Source organism: Galleria mellonella, unplaced genomic scaffold (genome assembly GCF_026898425.1).
Source record: "Galleria mellonella isolate WM207_F2 unplaced genomic scaffold, CSIRO_AGI_GalMel_v1 utg35, whole genome shotgun sequence".
NCBI classification, from domain to species: Eukaryota; Metazoa; Arthropoda; class Insecta; order Lepidoptera; family Pyralidae; genus Galleria; species Galleria mellonella.
The window spans coordinates 4751596-4772416 of NW_026442082.1; positions in this window are offsets into that span (position 1 = coordinate 4751596).

Sequence of the window (20821 nt, forward strand, 5' to 3'; positions counted from 1 at the left end):
AAGTGAAATACAGTAACATAAATACAGATTAAAATATACACATAAAGGTACAAAAGGCGGTTTTATCGATAGAGAAATCTCTTACTGTTGTAAATTAAAAAAAATAAACACAATGTCCACTTCTAAACATAATCCTCTCCCTAAGGGGGTTTTGCCATTAGTTGCCATGCTTGGTAGGCGGATTTGCAGCCGCAGTCAGGCTTTAGAGATGTTTTAAGAGGTATGCTGCTGCCCATTCCTCGCCCTCTCTTGGTCGTCTCTTACGACACGTGCTGGAAAGGAAGTGAAGACCTATTCTATGCCGGGACCACACGGGATGTGTTGAAAAGAAAAATATTGTACCGCATAATAATTTATTACATTAGAGAAAAATGTAAGGCAGCGGTGAACAGTACCATATTTTTATACCAGTGTTTACCCACGACTTCGTCCACGTAATTAGGACATGCTCGTTGACCGAGATAAAAATAGCCTATGTCCTTCCTTTTCTGTCTCATATAGTAAGTGTATATTAAATTAAGTCGAGACTAGTTAAGTCGTTAAGGCGATGTAAGGTGACAAACAAACTCACTTTCACATTTATAATATTAGTAAGAATGCTCTTTATTGGTACACCTGTTTGACCTAATTGTATGTTTTTAGGCATTATAAGGCAAACGAGCATGCAGATTCCCTGATGGTAAGTGATTACCGCCGGACGAATTGCAAGCGTGCTGTCGGCCTTTTAAAAATCTCTTTTATTGAAGACTAGCGGCCCGTCCCGGCGTTGCACGGGTGGACATTTGTACATTTTAAAGGTGTCTACTAAGGCTGCACACGCGTCGGAAGCTTAAAAATGGAGTGACTTCTCCCGTTTTCCCAACATTTCCCTTCACTGCTCTGTTTCTATTAATCGTAGTATGATGAAAAGTATACTATAACCTGCCCAGGAGTATGAATAATAATTGTACCAAATTTCGTTAAAATCCGTCGATTAGTTTTTGTTTCTATAACGAAAATACAGACAGACAGACAAAAATTTTACTGATTGCATTTTTGGCATCAGTATCGATCACTAATCACCCCCTGATAGTTATTTTGGAAATATATTTCATGTACAGAATTGACCTCTCTACAGATTTATTATAAGTATAGATTACGATGTCGTATCAACATGGAAATACTTCTGCTGGAAGTTGGTACCAAAGCGTGATTGTGTGTGGCAGAAAATGCCTTGAAAAGCAGACGGCAAAAAATCACCACCTATTCAGATGGTTGGGTAGGATCTTTAGATTATGATGGATTGTACGATGATAAAATTTAGAAGCAGATATTGATATATTTTTTCTTTACACAGTTTGAGTACTTAACGGTAAACACGACGCTCCAAGCAGCAGTCATTTTGTCTGAAATTGTCCAAAAAATGCCTCGTTTAATTTATTAAATTTGTCAAATTATTACTTTTTATGTAACTTTAGAATGGTTTGCCATTCTAATGTAAAGCTTTACTCGTGTAAATTACGAAATTTTTTTTATGCAACTTAGAATGCCAAATAAGCTGACGGCCCACATGACGGAAAGTGGTAAGCGTTACCTATAGACAGGAGCAGTATCATGGACATAGCAGAGTATACTGTTTCGCCCATGATAACCCCCATGCGTTTCCATTCTTGAGGATTAAAATGTTATAATAATAATAAATATATTTTCAGGTATATATCCATAGTTTACAGTTGTTATGATTAAAATTTCCTTTTAATTAATTAATTACAATTTTTACATCATTAATTAATTAATAATTATACAAACTATTATTATTATTTTTAAAATATACATTAATTACAAAATACTAACTTAAATCATTTTATTATAAAATCTTTTGTCGTCAAGTATGCAGTGAGGAATACTGTCTTTACAATAGGATTACTTATTGTCATTAATCTTTGATGAAATTTTGCCTTACATTGACGTAAAATAGCAAAAAAATCATTAACCTTGTTCTCTGCAAACATGCCTCCGTACCCTGTAAATTCACTGCCATATCCCACCCTTCAAACTGAAACACAGTCATGACAGCACAAATGCTTCACGGTGGAAACCTGAATGAGACAGAGGTACCCAAGCAAACGACTTTTGTACAGTCTCCCTCTGGTAAGGTTTACAATACCTTAATATAAGGCATAATAACAATAATTAACATTAGGCCACTGTAATCTGTAATAAAATGGAGGAAAGGAATTGTTAATAATGTCATCTAATAGCCTCATTGCTAGCAATATACTTTCTCAGGTCGATCTCCACGAGGTTCCCCCTGGAAACCATCACGGTTAATTCTTTGTCGAAGTCATCATGGTGAGCCAACTGACCTGCATTCATTCTCACCTATCATCTTCCACTGATGCCTCGTCGGTGTATACCGATAGCGCGGGCGGGGTTACCATTCCATTTTCACCCATTAAAAAAAAAACCTATAATAAAAATACTATTGTATTATTATTCTATAATCACATTTTATGCAGCATAGTGAATATTAAATGTACTTTACAAGGTGAAACGATGGAAAAAGGTCAGTCTCTCATAAAGAAGTCATGCATACTTCGACCATGACATGGTAAAGATCAAAGGGCTGTTTTATGTTTTAGTGAACGATGAGTTGTAACTCACTGTGACGACAGTTGGTGACCTCTGCACTTCACCCGACAGTTTAAAGGCGGGTAATGTTTTGATAGTATATGTTCAAAATTAACCATTGACCATTGTAGTTTTTTATAAGAAAGAAAATTGATAAACAATTGAAATAGAACAAAAATATACATACAATACATCAAGTGAACAGACGGCAATATTTTTTTTCTAAAAAATATAATTAATAAATTATTTATACATACAAGGACCAGCATTTTTTACAAACAGTATATGTATAGTTTGTTTCATTAGAAGTTATTGAAAATGTAAACAAATGAATTATTGATTCGACCAAAAAATAGTCAGCTGATGTTCGGTAGTAATACAAATAGAAATATAAATCATTTGATTGAATTACTTATTTAGAAAATGTTTCTGTGATAATTTCAATAAAATTTTGTTATTTTTTCGTTAATTTCTATGGTAACAAACTATGGTATATTGTAATAAACAAACCATTGATATGTAATTAAGGTATAGAAAGTGCCAAATCTTCTTTTCCGACTAAGGGAACTTAACGGTCAAGGAATGGGCAGCAGTGTCCCTATTGGAACATCACCAAAACCAAATTGCGGTTACCAATCCGCCTGCATTTTTCTTCTTATATATAAATTTTATGAAGAATAAGTACATGCACCCCGTTTGAGTACAGTAACATTTAATCGATAGGTAGCTAGTATATACGCATCAGTGTCAATTTAGATATTATGTTATAATTAATTACCGTTGCAAATAATTGCTCGCTTTTATATTCATTCTACATGTAATAATTTCGATTTACATTGGAAATAGAAAGAAAATGGTAATATCATACTAATTATATAATATATATATATATATATATATATATATATATATATATATATATATTGCGTGCTCAGGATATGTTTACTGGCTGGCATAAAAAAGTATCTTTATGCCCTTCTCCACCCAATATAGTATATATGTATGTACCAAATTTCATAGAGATTGATTAAGTCGTTAATATGCTATACGGTAACATACAAATACACATTCACATAAGGCTTTTTTTGTAGTTAAATGTACTCGTACTGTACATTAGTAAAATCGGTCTCCAAATTCTTAATTAGTTACAGTTAACCTCGTCGATGGTTACGCTCTTTTTAAACGAACTATTTTAACAGGAAAACCGCATTAGTTACTCTTATAAAATTTACGCGATTTAATTAATGTTGCGACATCAAAATAACCCGAATTCCGCGCGACCTTACCTTTGTTATATATAGGTTAGTGGGAGACACAGTATTTGCACTGCAATTTAGTTCATAACATACTGGGAAATTGAGTTAGTGTCTAACTTTATCTAGTCATTTTTTTAACAATCCTACTATTATTATAAACGAAAGAGTTAATGTGGAAATATCATCATATCCACTTTCCACTGCTAAATATAAGCTTCCCACTTGGAAGTTTTGCCAGTAGTTGCCGCACTTGGCAGGCGAATTGGCAACCGCCGTTAGGCTCTGGAGATGTTTTGAGAGAGACACTGTTACCTATTTCTCGCCCATTGAGTTGTTTTAGTTGCCTCTTATGACACCCACGCGAAAGGAAGGGGTGGCCTATTCTGTGTTGAAACCACACGGAAAATAATATGGAAATACACTCGCGAGCAACCGAATCGACTCAACCCTTGACGGCGCATATATGCATTGATTTTACTAAAACGACAAATGTCAAATATAAAAATGATATGCTATTCGAAAGCTTATAATGTCAGCTTTAATTTTATATCATTATCATTGAAATCCATCAATGATTTCTTAAGTAAATGATGTCTGAACGTAAGAGTAGGAAAAAAATACAATATAAATATACGCTCTATAAACCCAAATACAGCCACACAAGCTGATGCACAACCGATTCGCAGATGTAACACAAATTGAACAAAAGTAGTCAAGTGAATGACTTATGTACAAAGTCGCTCTATGTGTCACAACATAATGATTAATTGTTCACTTAACAAGGTATCTTACTTGAATTTTCCAATACACCACTGATAGACAGTCCCTGCCAAAAAATGTAGGTACCTTCTGATTTAAACAATAAATAAAATAACGACATTAATTACTTACCCTCCAGTTTTATTGGAGGGCCACAAAGAACGAGCTTACCGGGAACTCAAACGACTAATGGATTTTTAATCAAAAGCGTCGTAATTTCTTTTGATTTTAACAATTGTCTGATGGAATACAAACAAAAATTTGATTACATCGATTCTAATGGTGTATCTATTTTTATCTCGAGTTATTTTGTGTTTGATCTTGACTAATCTGACGATAAGTAATGACAAGATGTTAGATAGAGTATAAAATCAAATGGATACTTAACAAGTACTATCTACTCATTAATTATTTGTGTGTGCCTAACTGTGATAGCCAGGGGGAAAAGGATTGTTAGTAATGAAATCTAATAGCCCCATTGCTAGCAATATACCCTCTCAGATCGACCTCCACACGTTTCCCCTGGAAACTATCATGGTTAATTCTAGTCTACTCTATTCTAGTGACCTATCCTCCGTCAATGGTGCTCGCCAACGTATACCGATAGCGTACATATATATTTATTTATTTATTACATCCACTAGATGAGCCTTACAGATTTCCAATACGCCCACCCAGGAAAGCATGAGTACAACAACATATAAAAAAAAAAAAGAAATATTACACATATATAACAAGAATAATATAAAGAGACTTAAACAAAAACGTCTGAACACAAATACTCTGTGGTCACTCGACGAAACTCCAGCAAGTTGGAGGCAAATACATCCAATTGCGGATACTGGCTCAAAATATCATTGAGTAGTTTCAATGCAAGAGATAGGGGAGTCTGCTTAGAGAACTCATCCTTAGTCGCCTCTTATGACACCCCCGAGAATGGAACGGCTGGCCTATTCTATTTCATATAAAATAATAGTCGAAATGAAAAACCTCGTTTTAAAGTCTGTGAACAATTAAGAGTAGACATTCTGATTCAGAAAACGGAGAGAGGTATTTTATAATTTAAGACGTATTCTCATCATTGAAATTATTACGACGAATTCACTCACAAATGACTTTCGTTAAGAAAAAGGCAAAATACAACCTAGAAGATTCGCGCTCGAGATTCCTGAGCATCGGTACAGATGCTTCGACTCTGTTTACCTAAATACTTGGACTTTGGGTTGGTCCTCAGTAATAGCGAAATCATGAATTTCATCCAAATTTCAAGAAATACAATTTTTTTTATGCAATTATTAGTTGGTCACCCATGGCCACCAAAGTGAGCGACAAAGCCCGAAGGATAAGCAAGCTAAAGTGGCAATGGGCTGTTCTCATAGCTCGAAAAACCGGCAACCGATGGGAAAGAATGGTTCTTGAAAGGTGATCCTGTACAGGCAAACAGTCATGTCTTATACTGCATTTGTCCCTCCACTAGATGGAGTGACGACCTCAAATACATTAGAAGGAGTCAATAGATGCAGTTTTTTTTTGATGGGTGAAAATGGTATGGTAACCCCGCCTGCGCTAACGGGATACGCTGGCTGAGCACCAGTGAAGGGTGATAGATGGGAATGAAAACAGGCCAGTTAGCCCATCATGATGAATTCATCAGGAATTAACCATGATAGTTTCAAGAGAGAACCGCGAGGAGGTCGACCTGTTTGGGTATATTGCTCGCAATGGGATTCTCAGTCTCCATTACTAACAATCCCTTTCCCCCCAATAGATGCAGTTAGCTTAGGACTGTTACTTATGGCAGTCTAAGTAGGAGGCCTATTTTCAGCAATGGACAGATAACAGCTGATATAATAACAATGATGATGATCCCATCTTTAAAACGTATATATATTCACACAAGCTGTTTAACAGCTGAATCACGAATAGGGCAAAGGTACTCAATCAATCAACTTTTGTACAGTGCCTCCTTCTTGTGAAAAAATGTAAGGTTAAAAATTTACCTTCTGATAGCGCGATCCGAACAAATTCAATTCACATCGCTGAGTTGCAGAGTTGCTAAAACTATCAACTACTTTTTAAATGCTACTACTTAGTAGTACTTACACCGGTTGAAATTCTTTTTAATTTTTTTTATGCATTTTAGAATGCAGAGCAATCTGACGGCCCACCTGGTAGAAAATGGTAACTTAATACTCTATATACATTATTAGTACCATGGACATAACAGAGGTTACTGTGATGCCCGTGATACCCTGCATCCGCTGCTATCCGTAAGGACTAAGATACGTATACCTCTTTACCCAATATTTAGACCTACGGGAATGGAATGGGTGGCCTATTCTATACCGGGTTCACGCGACCAAAGCAAGTGTATAGTAATAGTATTATTAGCTAAAAATTGAGACTTAATGTAATTGTGATTTTGAAATTTCCAAATATTTTTATGTACTATTTTACACTTACATAATCGCTACATGTAGAACCCCACCTTTGAGCTGTGATTACGCCTTCTAGTATTTAATGAGCAAGTCAGAGCCCCCTCGAGAGAGGTGAAGCAGCCTTTGAGTGTGAGTGTTGCCAGATAATATTTGCATTTAAACTTAACGAGTGTGTATGGTACGATAATCCATAAAATAATTGTTTATTTTTTTATATTTAATGTTTCGGTTTGAAGGATGGGATATGGCGTGAATTTACTGGGTACAGAGGAATAACACCTGAGTCCTCAGGAATGGTAACGCATGGGGGGTATCATGAGCGAAACAGTACTCTGTTATGTCCATAGTACTGCTCATGTCTATAGGCGACGGTTGCCACTTTCCATCAGGTGGGCCGTCAGCTTGTTTGCCATTTTAAGTTGTATAAAAAAAACTTTTGATTTGAAATTTTGAATAGTTTTAAATGGCATTTATTGTCAACATGTGTGTTAAATATTTTGTGATTTTATGATATTCATATTTATCATCATTCATGTTTCCGTGTGTTACAGGGATAAAATATTCCTTTCTCGTGGGTATCATAAGAAGCGACTAAGGGAAGGCGCGGGATGGACAGCAGCGTCCCTCTTAAAACATCACCAAAGCCTAACTGCGGTTGTCAATCCGTCTGGCAAGCGTAGCAACTACTTATGTTCAGCAGTGGACAGTTAAAGGCGGAAATGATGAATATGAAATAATGACGTTTATCGTCACATCAGTCGTTAACTATTCACTGGTGTACATAGGCCTCCTCCTATTGGGGGGTTTTGCCATTCATGTTTAGAGGCGACGGTTATTATTGTTTTCGGCTACTTTGAATAGTTTTTATGTACGTATTTAGAAAAAAAAACATTTTATGTATATTTAGTATCAATACTAAGTTCTCTGCGGGGAAAGGGATTGTTAGTAATGGAGACTGAGAATCCCATTGCTAGCAATATACCCAACCAGGTCGACCTCCTCGCGGTTTTCCCTGGAAACTATCATGGTTAATTCCTGATGAATTCATCATGATGGGCTAACTGGCCTGTTTTCATTCTCATCTATCACCCTTCACTGGTGCTCTGTCAACGTATCCCGTTAGCGCAGGCGGGGTTACCATACCATTTTCACCCATCCAAAAAAAACTAAGTTCTCTGCTTAGATAATGACTAGGTGGAGCTAAATACACGTATTTAAATTATAAAACAGTTCTGTTTACGTTGTGTTACCACTAGATGGCGTCATGTTAAAAATACATTTTCAATTATGGAACACTTTTATCCATTATTAACTGGAACAAACTAATCTACGTACGAATATTAGTTGTTCCAACTTCAAATGAAGTTTAAACCCTTCTCACATGCAGAAATTGAAATGTACGTAGAGTTTGGAACAACTCTCAAAATCTCAACATCTGGTTATTTAAACCTTGGTCTGTGTGTATTTATAGTTTTAGAGTTAATACACACGTTTTATCTTATGGGGAACATTATGGAATTATCTTATTAATATTGTAAACTAGTTATAACCTTCGGCTTTATTCGCTTAAACTAGGAATATATACGGAATATACTGCATGTATATATTTACCAAAGGGAGACTGCACAAAAAAATAACAACGTTTCGAACCTTGCAGTGGATTTAAAAAAAAATTACGATTTAAAAGTGTTTTGTAAACAAGTTTATTTGATTAAAGATAATTTGAATTTGAATTGCTTTCTAGAGAATTATTCCATTGCCTATCATTCCTGAAACCCTGTTAGCGTAAAATTTAACTGAAATCATTACAGAAGTACTCTTTAAATGAAATAAGTATTTATTATTATCAAGAAATGGGTTTTGTCAGGCAGACCTAAATATGCAAAACAGCGACCTCTGTGATTAATTGTTCTTTTTTAAAATTCACTGCTAATTACTGTCAAAGATAGGAATTTTAAGTAATTCTCACCAGCGATTTTTTTTTTATTTACTCAGGATATAAAGTGTATTTTCGAATGGAGATATATCGTTTGTGCAAGAGTAAACTGCAGCCACAAACGATGTGCTGTAGATAAATATTTTTACAGTTAACTGACCCGGATTCCTGATACACGTGTTATGGACCCTTTAGGGGTCCGTGGACCCCACTTTGAGAAACCTTGTCATAGAGGGATTTCTTACAATCAACCTTTGTATACTGTGCAGGGATATAGTTTCAAATATATACAGTTAATGAGCTATATGTTTTAATGCCGGCAACAGACAGACAAATCCTGGTTGAGAGGTAGGTACACATTTTACAATTGTCATCTATTAGTGCAGTAGATTTTTTTATACAACTTACAATGGCAAACAAGTTGACGGGTCACCTGATGGAAAGTGGTAACTGTCGCCTATAGATATGAGCAGTACCATGTACATAACAGAGTATACTGTTTCGCCCATGATACCCCCCATGCGTTGCCATTCCTAAGAATTCAAGTGTTATTCCTCTGTACCCTGTAAATTCACTGCCATATCGCACCCTTCAAACCGAAACACAGCCATGCAAACCAACTGCTTCACGGTAGAAATACGAATGGAACAGAGGTGCCCAAGCAAACGACTTTTGTACAAAGTCTCCCTCTGGTAAATTCAATTAATTGACTTTTGTTTTTTACTACTATTGGACATAAATAAACGACCTTATAATTGTGTTGTTTATTTGTTTACTGACATCTATTAAAGCTGTCTATATAATGACCAATAACTAAGACTTTTTATAAACACTCAGCCATAGTCAATTTAAAAAATAAAAACATTTGTTTATTCACATTTTATTGTACCATTTACAAAAATAAAAATTACAGTAAATTTTAAATGCGAAGTGATACAAAATCGGTCCTTATTACTAAGCAATCTCTAGCTGACTGAAAATCAAAAATAAATTGTGCTAACCAGATTCGAATCTAGCACCTCATTACGCAAGGGAATGTGTTAACCATTGCACTGTATAAGTCAACAAAATCCTTTGAATAGATTCTTTATGTTGGGCGATTTTTTTCTAAAATACTGAGAGCGGAAAATGGGAGCCCCACCTGGCCTTTACGGCCCATAATCATAAAAATTCTCACCACAAATTTATTAACATTCTTGTTGTGTTTAATCCACGGTTTTGAATCGGAACCACAGGTGAATCAGGATAAAAGGGTACTTATCTTTTATGGTAATCTTCTTGGATAAACACGGTATAAATGTTGTCCTAATTGGAGAGAAATTTAAATTTGGAACGCAGGTGCATACTTTCACGTCCGTCTGTGTAACTTTTAAAATTCGTTTAGCAGTTTAAATGCGATTTCTATGGTATATTTTTTTTTTCAATGAGTGATAATGGAATGGTAACCCCGCCCGCGCTATAGGTATACACCTGCGTGGCACCAGTGACGGATGATAGGTGAGAATAAATGTAGTAATAGTTGGCCCACCATGATAAATTGGACAAAAATTAACCATGATGGTTTCCAGGGGGAATCGAGTGGAGGTCGACCTGACAGATCTCATTACTAATAATCCCTTTTCCCCCTATAACAATTTATTAGTAGAATACTGTTGAGCATTGATTTTGGCCCCAATGAGAACGTTTCCAAATAAACAATTTTCTAATAAATATTTTTACAGTTAACTGACCCGGATCCCTGATACACGTGTTATGGACCCCAAAGGGGTCCATGGACCCCGCTTTGAGAAACCCTACCACAGAAAGAATCTTTTACAGTCAACCTTTGAGAAGCTCAAAATGACCTATAGATTTTTCTAGAGTAAAAATTGAACAGTTAACGATAAAAATTAATATCTAGTTAAAATTAAACGTTGTTACATACCTATATTACAATAATTACATCATCATTTCAGCCATTATCCGTCCATTGCTGGACATAAGCCTCCCCCATAGACTGCCATAAGGAACGGTCCTGAGCCTGCGTCCACTAACTCCCTGCAATGCATTTCAAGTCGTCACTACATCTACCTGGGGATCGTCCTACACTGCGTTTGCCCGTACGGGTTCGTCACTAAGAACCTTTTTTCCCCATCGGTTGTCGGTTGAGTTGTGACCAGCCCATTGCCACTTCAGCTTACTTATCCATCGGGCTATGTCGGTTACTTTGGTTCTTTGGCGGATATCCTCGTTTCGGATTCTATCACGCAAAGAGACTCCGAGCATAGCGCTCTCCATAGCTCACTGAGTAAGTTTTTTGTATACTTTAAGTAACAACATATACCTATTTATATTTCGAATCTTTCCCATCTATATAAATAAGATCCGAAGGCTCAAGTACAAGTCGTGAGTGACAGACAGACATATTGTCAATGACAAGGGTATTCAACACGTGTAATGCAAAAAAGGCTGTTTTTTTTTCTTTTACCCAAGCGGGGCCGGTTTATATAATGATATGGGATAAGTCCACTATACGAAGGTGTCATTCAGAGGATATTGCCAAATAGAAGGCTGGGGCACGTGTAATATTTATTTATTTATTTATTTATTCAAGCATAAAATACATTGTATAGGATAGATAGTACATAAATAGCATTACAAAAATTATAAATTACAATTACAATTATTTACAGACGTTACAATTATATATATGTTCTGTTGCGACCCGCGACTATACTCGTGTGAATTACGACATGTTTTTTAATGTAAATTAGAATGGCAAACAAGCTGACAACCCACTTAATGGAAAGTCGTAATTATCGCCTATATACTCGTACAAGAACAGTATCATGAACGTAACAGAGTGTACTTTTTTTTACAACACGGGGCAAATGAGCATGCGGCTCACCTGATGGTAAGTGACTACCGCCGCCCATGGTCACCCACAACACAAGCGGCATTGCAAGTGTGCTGCCGGCCTTTTAAAAAGGAATATGCTGTACTGTTTCGCCCATGATACCTCACACGCATTGCCATTCTTGAGGACTCAGGTGTTATTCCTTTGTACCCTGTAAATTCACTGCTATATCCATAAACAAATTATGATTGTATAGGTATGACGTCGTCTAAACTAGAAGTTATGTTAATTTAATATTAAATTACAAAATAATTGAAAAAAATAAATAAATAGGGGAGTGGTCGAGCCCCCCACACGCCCAGACCAGTGGAAGACTTACCAACTATCTATAACTCTTCCTCCTGAGAAGACAGGGGTATTGGAGATGCATAATGCACTGGGTAAGGTAGAGAAGTAAAGAGTATTCTCCATTCCAAACCAAATCAAAAATACATTCGAAATGTTATAAAATGACCGATCAGTTGATATGGCTGAAACTTCATGAAGGTATTAGGTACATAATTAGCATTATATATATATATATATATATATATATATAATATAAGGCCGGATTTATGAGAAATATTTTGGGAGTGATATACGAAACTATATAATTAGAAGCGGGCAACACCGCGGGGAACGGCTAATGGTTAAATAAAAGTATTTATAACCAGTTTATTAGAGGGGGAAAGGGATTGTTAGCAATAGAGTTTGACAGCCCCATTGCGAGCAATATGCCTTATTAGGTCGACCTCCACTTGGTTCCCCCTGGAAACCATCGTGAACAATTCTTGTTGAATTCGTCGCGATGGGCTAACTGACCTACTTCATCCTCACCTATCATCCTTCACTGGTGCCCCGCCTGTGTATACTGATAGCGCGGGTGGGGTTACCAATCCATTATCATCCATTAAAAAAAAACAGTTTATTAGATAATGCAAGAGATGATAAATACAAAAAAATCTTCAAAATATACCTAATCAGGATCGCTTTATATAACATGTAGTATTTAAATAAGTAGTTCGCTATATTCGGGTTAAAATTCGGCTTATTTGGATAATGAAGTAAAATAATATTTAAGTAAAGAATAATCGAATCTACCTAATTAATATTACATTACTATAATAACTAGATAGAAGAGTCATTGAAATGGGCTTAATCAAGAACAAAATAAATCATTAAAGCCAGCTCAGAAGATAACAAAAATGGCATTTAAATAAAGCATCATAAAAATCGATCTAATAAATGAAATAAAACCATAATAACTATTTAAACCGTGCTATCAATATCTTAATTTTAATTAAATGAATTACTGAAACAGGCTTATTGGAAGAGTATTGTTTTATCGTTCACATAAATTACAAAAGATGTTTAAAAAAATATCACTAAAATCGACTTGACATTTTTAAACAATATAACAAACCATTGAAACTAATTTACTTAATTATCTATATTATTATAAATGCTAATTCAATGTGACACGTTCGAGACCTATCCTAATATTACGTTAAAATAAATCTAACTAAAATGGACTTGGAAACAGCAGTTAAATGAAATAAAACGCGAATTGTAAATAGACGATAATAGTATTGAGCAAATGAGTAATTCAGAGATAGCATCGTTTTATAAAATATTCACAGGCAGATTAATGTTACGATAATTCATATTAAGTAGTAGTAGTTTCCTGGAATCCAGTCTACAGCTCTTCATCTCAAAGAATAGAAAATATCCAACGAGCATTCACTAGACACCTAGCTTACATAACCCGTAACATATCGCATAGGCGACCTTATAGTCAGAGAATGTCCTTCTTTAACATTACCTGTCTTAAGACGCGCCGTATGATTGCAGATTTAATGTTTATTCATAAAATTCTCAATAATAAAATTCATTGTGCAGATTTACTGAGTTCAATCCAATTAACGGTACCTCTAAATTATCCTCGACACCCTATAACTAGAACATTCAGCTTACCGCGCTGCAGAACAAACCTAGGACTGCATCAACCTCTGGCCAGTATTAGTGCGTCATACAATGAAATTAATGCCAAATTACCTGAAATTGATATAGTGTACGATAATTCGAATTCCTACAGGAATAAATTGCTGAAGCACTTTGTACAACAATCTTATGAAAATTAACTCTAATTGTCATAATATATATTTTTTTAATATTTTTTTTTTATTTTAATTCACTCATAATCACTTAAATAAATAAATAAATAAATAAGTAGTCAGGTAATATATCAGCGTGAATAGTTTCGAGGATTAGAGTGAATTAAGAATGTTACGGATCGCTAATTGTTCCCTATACCATATTTTGACGTTGAACCAGGCTCAGAACAACGCATCTGTATGACAATAAGGCACTATATAAAGCAGCAATCGTCCCATAGATGCATTAAAGGAGTCTTGATCTCAGAGTATTACGAGTCGTTTCTAATATTTTTTTTTATACAACTTAGAATGGCAAACAAGCTGACGGCCCACCTGATGGAAAGTGGTAACCGTCGCCTATAGACATGAGCAGTACCATGGACATAACAGAGTATACTGTTACGCCCATGATACCCCCCATGCGTTGCCATTCCTGAGGACTCGGATGTTATTCGTCTGTATCCAGTAAATTCACTGCCATATCCCATCCTTCAAACCGAAACATAGCCATGCAAACACAACTGCTTCACGGTTGAAACACGAATGGGACAGAGGTACCCAAGCAATTTTGTACGATGTCTCCCTCTGGTATATCAAAGCAACACGATAAACCGACTTACGAAATAAAATAAATAATACACACATGCACATAAAATTAAAAATGGCATAGAAATAGAATAACGTAAACTTAAATGATAAAATAGATACCTTATAGATACACACATGCACATAAATAATATTGCTGAAATAAAATTAATTAGTTGAAGTAAATGCTGAAAGAATAAATAAATGCTGAAAATAACATTATTAGTCATACAATTAATAATTATTTAGGTCACACATAGCATTATTGCTTGTGAATTATCTGCTTCCTCCATTTTTTTTAACATTATTCCTTTAATCAGTTTTTGTTTTAAATATCTTAAATGTTCTCCTACGCTAGCTGAAATCCCTAGCAAAACCCTAGCTAGTCCTAAATCATTTAGCAAAATCTATTAATGTTTAAATACCTTCTGAATTTATTATTTGCAAAACTATACCTAGCTATTCGCTAAACTTAATGATAAAAGTTCTTCTCAATTCCAATAATCTTTGCTAGCTGAAAACCCTATTAAAACCCTAGCTATTCCTATATCTAATGCAAAATTGAATTTAAATTATTAAAATTAAAACTTGATTATAATAAATTTAAACTACTCTAAGCTGATTGAATCCTATTCTAAATATCCTGCAAACACGAGGAAATAATATGGATTAGTACAGTCAAGAAAACGGAACGGACTCATTGAATACTTTTATACGCTAACTTTTATACGCTAACTTATTAAATATTCTATTTTATAAATTTTGTAACATATACGATTTTCATATGAAAATAGTAGTTTTATTAAGTCAGATCCATTATGACGTAATATTTTTTTTATACTACTGAGGTGGCAAACAAGCATACGGCACATCTGATGGTAAGTGGTTAGCCATTTTGAACATCGATTTAACAATGCATCAATATCAAACATCATAAATCAATATTAAATGGACGTTCATATAGTATTAATTTTGTTAGATCGTTTTCTAGATTTATAACTTTTTTTGTAAACTTTAAAATATTAATTTATTATTTCAATTTCCTCTCCACGAGATGGCGTTAAATATATTTTTACACATATGACGAACCGTTTCAACTGGTACCCCGCCAGTATATACTGATGGCGCAGGCGGGGTTACCATTCCATCTTCACCCATTTTTGTAATGGACGATAATGGAATGACAATCCCGCCTGCGCTAACGGGACACGATGGCGGAGCACAGGGTGATAGATGAGAATGAAAACAGGTCATGAAGACTTTGACGACAATTAATCACGATTATTTCCAGGGGAAATTGCGTGGAAGTCGACCTGGTTATATAGCTAGCGATGGGAATCTTAGTTTCCATTACTAACAATCCTTTTCTCCCAGCGTATACCGTTAGCGCAGGCAGGGTTACCATTCCATTATCATCCATTGAAAAAAAAAAGAACTAATAAAACGTCGCTATTGTTTCTAATCCCCAGGACAAAGTAACTAATAATTAAGGGACTAAACCGTACACAGCGGAATGTTCCTCCCGTTTTGGTCGTGACCTCGAGCCGGTGCCGGCGCGTCTGACATTCGACGACTGGCTCCAAGGTTGCAATATGGCGTACTGGGAATATTGTACCGATTTCGCACTTTGGCATTGGCAGGTATTCAGTGTGGAAAACTTTTCGCCTGACAACAAACGTCCCTTTGTTCAATTACTTGCGAGCTCTTTTACAAGTCGCTCAGTTTATCATCTCGGAACTTATTTATTTAGACTAGCTGTTATTTACGACTTCGTCTGCGTAACTCTACTAGTCCATATTCACCCATTAAAAAAACGGTATACGCTGGCGAGGCACCAGTGAGACAAGTTAGCCCAGCGTGATGAATACATCTGGAATTTAGCACGGTGGTTTCCAGGAGACCATGTGAAGATCGACCTGATAGGGATGGCAATTGGACTGATAGTCCGCATTACGAACAATCCCCTTCCCCTATATTATTATTTGCCAACGAAAGATATGACAATACACTTGATAGTTATATGTAGGTATTTATTTTATTTATTTATTTTTAATCTTGATCAAAACCATCTAGATGGAAAACGAAAATGGCGCGTCATTTTGAGAGTGGATAGACACCACTTCACTTTCGTACGTGCATGAAAGTGAAGTGACAGATAATTCGCGATCTATCTTGAATGAATAATATACTACACACTCGTAAAGTTTCTAGTAAGTAATTTTTACAAAGTCGTGACAATACAAGAGAATAAAAATATAAATGATAATAAATTATTGTATTTTTGAAAAATTATTAATTCACTTCTATCTGTTCTCCTTTTATCAAAGGTTGTCTGTAAGAGATTTCTCTAACGATAAGACCGCCTTTTGTACCTTTAAATCTGTATTTATATTACTGTATTTCACTTGAATTATTCACTTGTCATTGTATATTTTTATTTATGGTGCAATAAAGAGTTAAATAAATAAATAAATAAATATTTCTAAAAATAAATGAAAATACTCACTAATGTAGAAATTTTGCTTCAAATTATTTTTAATTATAGAATAAAATAAACAAAACCACAAATCTCGATTACTGCGCCATCTAGTATCTTGTGTCCATAGTTGTGTTTACATTAAGTTTCATTAAAAAGTCTCAAAGCTGTAGAAGACAGCGGCGGGGTTTTAGACCATGTATTATGTATTGTCATATTCCTAAATAATGTATTATTTATTTATTAGTATAATGCATTTATGTACATAATATACAGTTGTTACAATGTTCTTATGTAGAGAAACATGAAACGCTGTTTGGATGTAGCAAAATTATATTGATAGCTAGCTAATATACATGCGTTAATGTCAATTCAGTTGTCAGATTACATTTAATTATTTTACATATAATTGTTCGTTATTAAATAGATTTGTCATGCATTAATATCGATTTACATTAAATAAATATACAACGATTTAAAATATCATATAAAAATAAATTGAAGTCAGTCTAGTTGTTTAGATATATAATATTTATGTCAAATCTAATTAATTATTTGCAAGTCATGTGTGATTTGAATTCGCACAAATGTAAATAACACAAAGTACTGTATGTGAATATAGATGATAGTAAATGTAGAGGCAGATCCAAAAATAGACGGCTAGACTGGTGTTATAAATATGACATTTAAGATGGCGCCAGAAAGGGAGTGAATACTGTAATAGGGATGAATGAAAGAAAAAAAAAACATATTACGTCGACCCCAAATAAAGATGGGGAAGGGTAGAGGGTTGATGATTTACTGTATTATACTTTTATACTTTCTTATAACAGGATATTGAATATTAATTCGAACACTTGGTATGATAATACGCGTGGGCGTCAGCCAAAAGTCATCAATCATCATCATCAATAAAACATCTTAAAAAAAAAAACGATCAAACACGTTTTTTTTTTAGAGGTTTTATTGATACTCGCTCCATCTACATGTTTATGTCTTTTGTTTTATAATACAAAGGTGGCAAACAAGCATAGAGCCCATATAATGGTAAACGGTCATAGTAGCCTATGGAGGGGGGAAAGGGATTGTTAGTAATAGGGTCTAACTGACCCATTGCTACTAATACATTCTATCAGGTCGACCTCCATATTCTAGGGCTATGATGAAAATAAGACGCGTCATCTTTTATTAATACACAATTTTTTAATACATTTTTTTATACATTTTTAATAATTTAATAATACATAATTTATGGGCATAAATAAAAAAAATAATCGAGATAGGTAAGTTTTTTCTTATCTTGTTTTTGTTGTAAAAGAATAGTAATAATTATATACTACTCATAGAATTATAACTCAATAGTTTTACGCTAGTAAAACTAGTTCGTTTATAAATAAATGAAGCTATCACTACTAAGTTAAGTGTTGTAACATTATTTTTAAAAGTGACATTAGATTATGTAAGTTAGAGCAAACCCTTATTCATATCTACGAGTATACGTACGTTTTAATTTATGTTTCAATAAATTAATACACTAATAATATCTAACACCTGAGTCCTCAGGAATGGCAACGCATAGGGGGTATCATGGGCGAAACAGTATACTCTGTTATGTCCATGGTACATGGGCTTGTTTGTCATTCTAAGTTGTATAAAAAAAAACACTCTTGAACTGTACCAGATGAGATTTATTATTATTATTATTTTATTTATTATATTCCTGAGCTTTTCATCGCGTTTTAGCACACACATATACTAAAATAACAACTCCATCTAGTGGTTAGCGTGAGAAATTTATTTCTGTTGTTTCCATGGTTACTGAATTTAACTCAAATTATAGAACTGCATCGATTTATAATTCCAACAATAGTTATAACTTTATTAGTAACATATTAATATTTTATAAGATCTAATATTAATATAATATATCTCGAATTATGATACTGTTGACATGTTATCCAAGTTAAGAGACAAATCTATAAAGATACGATCTAGAACTTGAGTTTCTTATTATTACAGTAACTAGCGTCTCGAAAAGTTTCTTGTTTTGCCTGTGTCGGACGCCATTTTTATTTTTTCCACTCGCCTCAGAGTTCATTTGAAAGTCAGAAGCGTTTTATTATTTATGATAGTTCTTTGTAGTCGTTCCTCTTGTTCTTTTTCGTTTCCTTTAACATTTTATAGTTTTTTTTTTTTTTTTTTTTTTTTTGTATTTATAGCAGTGTTGTAATTATAAATAGACTGGAAAGAAAAGTTATATAAATAGTTCCGTTCGTAAATGTGGCAATGTCAATAAAATCTTTTTTTTTTATTTTTTTTTTATGCAACTTAGAATGGCAAATAAACTGACGGGCCACCTGATGGAAAGTGGCAATCGTCGCCTATAGACATGAGCAGTATCATGGACGTAACAGAGTATACTGTTTCGCTCATGATACTCTCCATGCGTTGCCATTCCTGAGGACTCAGGTGTTATTCCTACTACTGAATATAAATAACGGGAGCGTTCCTTATGGCAGTTAATCATTGAGGGATTTTGCCAGTATATAGTTGCCAACCTTGGCAGGCGGGTTGACTATTACTACTACTTGAGTACTATGTTTTGGTAATGTTTTAAGAGGGATACTGCTGCCCATCCCTCCACAATTATGTTTCCTTAGTCTCCTTTACTATTGCCTTTAACACCCATGGGAAAGGATAACGGGGAATACCCACAGGAAAGGATAAAGGATACGGGAAGGAGCTCATGTCTATAGGCGATGGTTACCACTTTCCATCAGGTGGGCCGTCAGCTCGTTTGCCATTTTAAGTTGTATAAAAAAAAAATCAAAATTTTGTTCTCCAAAAAAATCATATGAGCCGTTAACTGTCCATTGCTGGACATAGACTTCTCCTATAGACTGCCATAAGGAATGATTTCGAGTAATCTGGATTCGCTTACTTTGAGGCCTTTAAGGTCATCGCTTCATCCAGTGGGGTCATCCTATATACTACATTTGCTTATACGGGGTCGCCACTCAAGAAATTGTAAGAGTAACCGCTTTGCTTTTAATGGATCCAATTCATTTTAATTACATTTTGAAGGTTTATCACTTTGTTATTTTCATTTTGATCTTTAAAGTAAAGAAATAAGGCATCATTCAGTTTATCAAGCGTTCAATATTCAATCGAGTTGCTTTTTCATTGATGGGAATACCTTGTCCCCTCTATTCTACGAAGTGTTTTATAAAAATTGTCTCTCAAACTATTACTCTCAGATTGAAATGTGCCTACTGATTACTGTTTCTGAGAATAAAAAATAAATAAATAAATAAACATTTATTTTATTGAATCCATTTCGTCGGAAAGTCCTCTGAGTTTATTTGTTTATTAATATTATGGCGGGTTGTGTTTCAATCGATCATTTTGAAATTGGATGTAAATTGTATTTGCTATTCATATTAATATTTTATTAATATAATAAATACAAACCTTATGGTCCTGGCATAGAATAGGCCACCCCTTCCATTTTACCAGAGGGAGACTTTGTACAAAAGTCGATGGCTTGTGTACCTCTGTCCCATTCGTGTTTCTACTGTGAAGCAGTTGTGTTTGCATGGCTGTGTTTCGGTTTGAAGGGTGGGATATGGCGTGAATTTACAGGGTACAGAGGAATAACACCTGGGGTATCATGGGCGAAACAGTATACTCTGTTATGTCCATGGTACTGCTCTTTACTATAGGCGACGGT